The sequence below is a fragment of the Camelina sativa genome, chromosome 12 (assembly GCF_000633955.1).
Source record: "Camelina sativa cultivar DH55 chromosome 12, Cs, whole genome shotgun sequence".
Classification (NCBI taxonomy): Eukaryota; Viridiplantae; Streptophyta; class Magnoliopsida; order Brassicales; family Brassicaceae; genus Camelina; species Camelina sativa.
Genome location: NC_025696.1, coordinates 16,296,023 through 16,304,998, shown reverse-complemented (window position 1 = coordinate 16,304,998; position 8,976 = coordinate 16,296,023). Strand labels below are relative to the sequence as shown.

At 37.9% G+C, this 8,976-nt stretch overlaps 1 pseudogene; it reads left to right on the top strand.

Annotated features, from left to right (window-relative positions):
- Nucleotides 370-7,059, top strand: LOC104731913 (annotated as a pseudogene).

Below are 8,976 nucleotides of genomic sequence, written 5' to 3'. Positions count from 1 at the left end.
ATTAATTTTCGCACATTTAATACATTAGTTTCGCAAAAATATTTTATTTAAATTTCAGATATTTTGTGGACGTTGAAAGCAAGCAACCCTAATAAGATTGTGTGGATTATATAATTCCGACATGTTTAAGCCATTACTTCTTCAAGATTTTTTTCTTTCTGGTGTAATACTTCTCCTAGGATGTTTTAATCAAGATATTTTTTTTCTTTTTTGAGGTTAATTAAGATATTTATGAGAATGCGAAGTCTCACTGAAATTTTTCTTGCGGGTTGACTGATCATATCCTAAATCGTGACTACATTGATTTAAACAAATATTATTTCCCTAGACCAGAAAAAAATGAAAATTATCTTCATAATCTGTGGTCCGAAACCCAATCCATAGACACTATAAAATATCATAGTGGAGTCTAAAAGACGAAATCATCAAAAAATTATATAAGTTTTTAGTGTTGAAGCAAAAAAATGCCTAAACGACAGACTCATCCGCGTTACATTTGCAAGGCGGAGTCGGAAACACCATCACAGCCTCTTGTAGCCCGTCGCTCAGCAAACTATCAACCGTCTCTCTGGGAGCACGAGTATCTCCTCTCGCTCGGTAATACATATGCGGTACGTATATAAAGATGTACACGACGTCGTATTAAATATAGCTATATATAGTATATTACTGGCTTTTGTCGAATAGAAAGGGACTATATATAGTATATTACTATTAAGTTATAATAGTGATTATATTTTATACTATGCAGAAAGACGACAACGTCGAGAGAGCTAAGTTATTGGAGAAGGAAGTGCGTAAAATTCTGAACGAAACGGAGGGTTTACTTGAACAGCTAGAACTCGTAGACATTTTACAAAGACTCGGAGTTTCTTATCATTTCGAAAGTGAAATCAAGAAGATTCTAACGAATGTCCATGGAAAAAATGTGAGAGCACACAAAAGCCGAATAGATCAAAGGAGATGGGAAGATTTATATGCGACTGCTCTCGAGTTCCGACTCCTAAGGCAACATGGTTTTAATATCACACAAGGTTGAAAATCGAAAATACAAACGAATATTGATCCACATTTTAGATTCCCGATTATAACTCAAATCTTAGAAAACGAACAATTTAATGTTGTTTTCAAGTTCTGACTCTATATTCTATTTCTTGATGTTTAACAAAAGGAACACGATCATACTAGATTTTTGATATTAACATGTTTTACATAATCTAATAAAACTGCAATTCTTTATTGCAGATGTTTTCGACAGAAATTTCGGAGATGGTTTGGATAATGAAGACATCAAGGGTGTTCTTTCACTATACGAAGCTTCATATCTCTCGACCAGATTTCATACTAAATTGAAAGAGACCATATATTTTACAACAGAACGGCTTAGAAACTTTGTGAAAATGAAGAAGACTGAACCTTATGTTCGGAAAATGGTAATCCATGCTTTAGAAATGCCTTACCATCGGAGAGTTGGAAGACTAGAAGCAAGATGGTACATAGGCATGTACGGAGAGAGACACGACATGAACCCTATCTTGCTCGAATTCGCGAAACTTGATTACAATGTCGTACAAGGTATACATCAAGACGAGCTCAAAAAGCTCTCTAGGTACGTTAACTTAAGTGACACATGATTCATGAACTTTGATCCTTTTGCTCTTTATGATTTCTTTTGTGTGCCTGTTCTCGCTTTATATATGTCTATGTTAAGTATTATTACACATAAATTTTGAAAACGTCATGCAGTAATATATAAAGAACATATTATTCATTGTTTATTAATTAATTCTGAATTGAAACAGAGGGAGAACAAATTGGTTAATCAAAGGGCATTTTGTGGTTTTTACCGCCTGCCGGTTCGCTTATTACCTTGTTTTTCCTCCGTTCTTTATCATATTTAAAATGGTATATGATTGAGTAGAACTTATTATAGCTTAGTGGTTTAGATAGTGTCGTTGTTGTGCGACCACTCGATCGATCCGTATATATTGCATATTGTTGACAAAACATAACATACAATTATCTAGTGTTGATTGTGTTTTATTTTTCGTTTCATGATTCCTTAAGCTTATTCAGTTATTTGTTTTGTAAGACTTGACTTTGAAATCATTATATCTTAGAAAATGTTACTGATATAGTATCCAGATTTTTAGTAAAAATAAATGTTTTATAATTGTATTTCTAAACTGTGAACACAATACGCTGTCAAAAAGAAATAAATGTGAACACAATATTAAATAAGTAAACACGTATGTTTGAAACGTTAAAGGCATATAGTTTTATTCTATTTTTTCGTATTTTGTATGAAGCAGTTGGTGGAGGAAGACGGGATTAACTTAACACCTTGATTTCGTAAGAGATCGAATAACGGAGAGTTATTTCTCGAGTGTTGGAGTAATCTATGAGCCTGAGTTTGCTTATCATCGACAAATGCTTACAAAAGTTTTCATGCTTATCACAACTATCGACGATATATATGATATTTATGGAACACTGGAGGAGCTCCAACTATTCACGACCATAGTTGAAAAGTAATTACTCACCAAAATATTTAATTTACTATACAGTATATCTTTCTCTTTTTTTTTGTGCACCTACTATACAGTATATCCATTTAATTTTTTCTTCAATGAATCTAAATTTTTACACAGATGGGATGTGAATCATCTTGAAGAACTTCCCGAGTACATGAAGTTATGTTTTCTCTGCCTCGTCAACGAAATCAATCAGATTGGATATTTTGTTCTCAGAGATAAAGGATTTAATGTGATCCCTTACCTCAAAAAATCCGTACGTATTCTTGTTACTACTATTCATGGATTAAGTGTGTATTGCTGTCATTTAGTTTAGTGATACAGTACATTAATTAAGTTTAATTAGCTATAAATGTTGTTAACGTAACAATCGCTAATTACATTGAATTTTTGCTTCGAATCTAAGGGGAAACAAACGAATACTAACGTTCTTTTTACTTTTGTCAAATAATATTTTCAGTTCAGTATGAATCTTTATATACTTTTTCTCTAAATATCTTTATAAATTTATTTTGTCTCTCTAGTATAAGTGATATATGTGTGATGGGTCACAAAACAATCCAACAACAAAGAAGCCCACTAAAGAAGCCCAGTCAACACAATCAAGTCAAGACAAAGACTGAGACTGTACCTGCAACTCTCCTCCATAACCGTTATGATGCTTTACAAGATAAGGAGGATGACTAGCTCTTCACAGCTGTCATAGGAGCTGTCACTATGACTCATCACCTTCTAGATTGTTCTCTCATTTCTCCTATATAAGACAATGTTTGTCAAGAGTGTAAGATAATCAAGAAATAATAATAAGATATGTGTTGTTGATATACCAACTCAGAAGGTGGTAGCAAAGGGTCCATGCAATAGAGGGTTATACCTGTTGGAGAACAAAGAGTTTGTAGCACTATTCTCTAATTGTCAATGTGCAGTAAATGAGGATATTTGGCATCATAGACTTGGACATGCAAACTCTCAAGTTCTTCAACAACTCAAGAGCAACAAGGAAATTATCTTGAATAAGAGCAGAACAACCTCCATTTGTGAGCCTTGCCAGATGGGGAAGAGTAGTAGACTTCAGTTTTTTTCTTCAGATTCCAGAGTTTTATGTCCCCTTGATTGGATTCATTGTGATCTTTGGGGACCTTCACCAGTTGTATCAAATCAAGGGTTTAAATACTATGCAGTTTTTGTAGATGATTACTCAAGATTTACCTGGTTTTATCCCATGAAAGCAAAGTCTGAGTTTTTCTCTATATTCAAAGTTTTTCAGAAATTGGTTGAAACTCAATTCAAGACAAAGATAAAGGTTTTTCAGAGTGATGGTGGAGGAGAATTTACAAGCAATGCTCTTAAACAGTTTTTGACAGAAAATGGTATTCTTCACAGAATTTCTTGTCCCTACAACCACAACAAAATGGAACTGCAGAAAGAAAACACAGGCATATAGTGGAGCTAGGTCTGTCCATGCTTTTTCACAGTCATACTCCTCTTCATCACTGGGTTGAAGCTTTTTTCACCGCAAGCTTCATCACAAATCTCCTACCTTCTGTTACTCTAAAAAAACTGCATTCCATTTGAGGTCTTGTTCAGTCAAAAGCCTAACTACTCAATGCTCAGAGTTTTTGGATCAGCGTGTTATCCTTGTCTCCGGCCTATGTCAAGTCACAAGTTTGATCCGAGGTCTCTCCAATGCATATTTCTTGGATATCACACTCAATATAAGGGATATCAGTGTCTATATCCTCCAACTGGAAAAGTTTATATATCAAGGCATGTAATATTTGATGAAAGCAGTTTTCCGTTTCAACAACAATACAAGAATCTGATTCCACAGTATAAAATGCCTCTGCTTCAAGCTTGGCAAGCTGCATCTCCGTTGATACCTACAGTCGTTCCTCCAGTGCAATCTCCAGTGTATCCGCCTCAAGGGAAGAAGCCTGCAGTGGCTCTCGAACATGAGCCCAATACTGCAGATATAAGTGATACTGAAGACTCTGCTGATGAAGGAACAGAGAGTTCTATCTCTAATGAAGAAGAACCTGTTGAAGAAGAACTCGAGGTACAGCTAGAAGAACAACAAGATCTCAACACGCATCCTATGACTACTAGAGCAAAATCAGGCATTCACAAACCAAACTCAAGATATGTTCTGCTAACTTCACGGTTTGTCCCTAAAGAACCGAAAAACATATCTGAGGCTCTAGCTCATCCTGGTTGGAACGATGCAGCACATGACGAAATCAGAATAATACACATGCTTCATACTTGGGATTTGGTAGAACCCACAGAGGAGATGAATATTCTAGGTTGTAAATGGGTTTTTAAAACAAAACTCAGACCTGATGGCACTGTGGATAAGCTCAAGGCTCGACTTGTTGCAAAGGGGTTTAATCAAGAGGAAGGTCTTGATTATCTGGAAACGTTTAGTCCAGTAGTTCGAACAGCTACCATTAGAATGGTTCTTGATGTTGCAACAGCTAAAGGATGGGACATCAAACAATTAGATGTTTCCAATGCCTTTCTGCATGGAGAACTACAGGAACCGGTGTTTATGGTCCAACCACCAGGCTTCGTTGATAAGCAGAGGCCATCTCATGTCTGTCGTCTCACCAAGGCGTTGTACGGACTTAAACAAGCTCCAAGGGCTTGGTTCGACACCTTCAGCAACTACTTGATTGATTTTGGCTTTACTTGCTGCAAGTCCGATCCATCTCTATTTACCTATCATAAAAACGGTAAATCCCTGGTATTACTAATGTATGTTGATGATATGCTTCTCACAGGGAATGATCAAAGTCTTCTTCAAAATCTTCTAAAGAGTCTAAATCAACGGTTCATGATGAAAGATCTTGGAGCTCCTAGCTACTTTCTTGGTGTTGAAATCCAAAAATGCTCCGAAGGGTTCTTTCTTCACCAAACAAACTATGCCAAAGACATTCTCTTTCAAGCAGCTATGTCCAACTGCAATCCAATGCCGACACCATTGCCGCAAAATCTTGACAAGTTGAATTCTGAACCTTTCTCTGAGCCTACATATTTTCGGAGCATTGCAGGGAAACTACAATATCTTACAATCACAAGACCAGACATACAATTTGCAGTCAATTTTGTGTGTCAACGAATGCATGAACCAACTATCTCAGACTTTGGGCTACTCAAACGCATTCTAAGATACATCAAAGGTACCTTACATATGGGTCTGTACATCAAACAGAGCTCCAATCTTTCTCTCTCAGCTTACTGTGACAGTGATCATGCCGGTTGCAAGAAGACTCGACGTTCCACTACTGGGTTCTGTATTCTTCTTGGTCCGAATCTTATAAGCTGGTCTGCTAGAAGACAAGAAACAGTCTCTAACTCGTCTACAGAAGCAGAGTACAGAGCTCTCACTGCTACAGCTCACGAGATAACATGGCTCACATTTCTACTGCGTGATCTGCAAATTCCTCAACAGTTCCCTACTCTGCTTCAGTGTGACAATCTCTCTGCAGTTTACTTAAGTGCTAATCCGGCTCTGCACAAAAGATCGAAGCACTTTGACACTGACTTTCATTTCATCAGAGAACAAGTTGCCTTAGGCCACATTGAGACGAAGCATGTACCTGCAACTCTCCAGCTATCCGACATCTTCACCAAATCCTTACCTAAACGTGAGTTCGAGGATCTGCGAAGCAAACTTGGTGTTGGTGTTCCCCCCACCACAAGTTTGAGGGGGAATATAAGTGATATATGTGTGATGGGTCACAAAACAATCCAACAACAAAGAAGCCCACTAAAGAAGCCCAGTCAACACAATCAAGTCAAGACAAAGACTGAGACTGTACCTGCAACTCTCCTCCATAACCGTTATGATGCTTTACAAGATAAGGAGGATGACTAGCTCTTCACAGCTGTCATAGGAGCTGTCACTATGACTCATCACCTTCTAGATTGTTCTCTCATTTCTCCTATATAAGATAATGTTTGTCAAGAGTGTAAGATAATCAAGAAATAATAATAAAGATCAAAGTTTTCATCAAAGTTCTCTCTTGACCTACATCTAGTGGGCAGATATGTGTAAAACGTTTTTGAAAGAGGCAAAGTGGTACAAAAGTGGTCACAAACCCAACTTTGAAGAATACATGCAAAATGGTTGTATCTCAAGCTCGGTCCCTACAATACTTCTACACTTGTTCTGTCTCTTCTCCGACCAAACCTTAGATATTCTTGTCTCCTATCATCACTCTGTTGTTCGAAGCTCTGCCACCATCCTCCGTCTCGCTAATGATCTCGCCACTTCTTCGGTCAGTCATGGTTCCATAACGTAAAATACAATATATAAGTTTTTAACAAGCGTTTTCAAAACAAAAATTGCAAGCTGACTTTAAAAATAAAGAAAAAAATTCAACCAGAAGAAAGAAAAAAAAAGCAGAAGAAAGAAAGTTACTATGCGAATATATACAAGAAGGGTTCTCAAATAGCCGGAACGGTAGGACGACGTTTTGGGGACTCACACAAATGTTTCAACTTTATCATGTTCAATGAGGTCTTAGACCATCATTAGTGGGGAGTACTCACAAAGTTACTCTCATATTAATTAATTATATAATTAATACTAAATTAATTAAATGAACCTTAAGAGAACTTAAGCAAAATCAGTCTATTACTAGAGAACCCCAACGAATGTGAAATACAGTTTTGCACCAAAATCCCTTAATCTTCATTAATGAACTGCAAGTGCCTTTTATAGTGGCTTACAAAGACAGAACTGACTCAAACGATGAAATAGGAAACAACTAAGACCACTAACCCAACTAACGCCACTTGACTCTAACTGAAACATTGACTCAGCAAATAACATAACAGAACCAAATAAAACGCAAAGACAGAACACAACAACATAACAACTTAACTGACTCCAACAAACCCTCCCTTGAACTTAACTCTCCGAGAGATTAAGTTCACTCAAAATGATCATTCCAAATGCAGCTCTAGCCTTCTGAAACGAAACCAGCTTCAATGATTTCGTCATTGCATCTGCAAGCTGCGACTCCGTATTGCAGTAGGCGAGTGTGATGACTCCTTGCTTAGTTAACTCTCTCAGGAAATGATAACGCACCCGTATATGCTTGGACCTTCCGTGCATGACTACATTCTTGGACAGTTTGATGGTTGAAGTGTTGTCGCAGAGAACCACCATTTCATTAGCTTGTTCATGACCGATCTCTTCTAGTATTCTCCTCATCCAAATAGCCTGACAAGCACAAGCTACAGCCACGACATACTCAGCCTCAGTAGTAGAGAGTGTCACAATGGGTTGTTTCCGTGAAGACCATGCCACAGCTCCTCCACTCATCATAAACACATACCCCGATGTACTCTTGCTGTCATTGATATCACCTGCATAGTCGCTGTCTGTGTACGCCACCAAGTCACTCATTGTTCCCCGCTTGTACCAAATGCCACACTCCAACGTTCCTTTGAGATAGCGAAGAACTCTCTTTGCTACAGCAAGATGCAGTTGAGTAGGTGAAGCCATAAAGCGACTGAGTAGACATACCACAAACATAAGATCAGGCCGTGATGCAGTCAAATACATCAGACTCCCCACCATTTGCTTGTACAAAGTTGAATCAACCTTCTCACCAGTTTCATCTCGACCAATCTTTTGACCAGGAACAATCGGATTGCAGACCGGATTGTGATGTTGCATTCCAAACCTGTCAATAACCTCAGCAGCATATTTTCTTTGGCAAATAAAGATACCTTTCTCTGATTGTATCACCTCTATGCCGAGAAAATATCTCATCTTCCCCAGATCTGTCATGTCAAACTCTTTCTTCATGGAACACTTGAACTCCTCTAACAGCTCATCATTGTTCCCCGTGAACAGCAAATCATCAACATAAACACTTACAACCAAAATGTTACCTCCAACTCGCTTGATGAACAAGGTCTGTTCATTTGGACTGTTAGTGAAGCCTTCTTTGACAAAGTACGCTTCTATGCGGCTAAACCAAGCTCGTGGTGCTTGTTTTAGCCCATAGAGAGCCTTGTGCAGCTTGTAGACCATTTCTTCCTTTCCTAGAACTTCATAACCTTGAGGTTGCTCCACATATACCTCTTCTTCTAGCTCCCCATGTAAAAATGCAGATTTGACATCTAACTGATAAACTCCCCATCCTTTGTGAGCTGCTTCAGCAAGAATCATTCTCACAGTGTCCATTCGAGCTACAGGAGCAAAAACTTCAGTGTAGTCCACTCCATACTCCTGTGCATAGCCTTTCACAACTAACCTCGCTTTGAACTTATCCACCTCTCCCAACTCATTTAGCTTGGTCTTGTAAATCCACTTAACTCCGATTGCTTTAGCTCCATCTGGTAGTGCGGTGAGGGACCATGTTTGATTTTTCTCAATGGAGCTCATCTCTGCATTCATCGCTTCTTTCCACTTTTGATGTTGAGC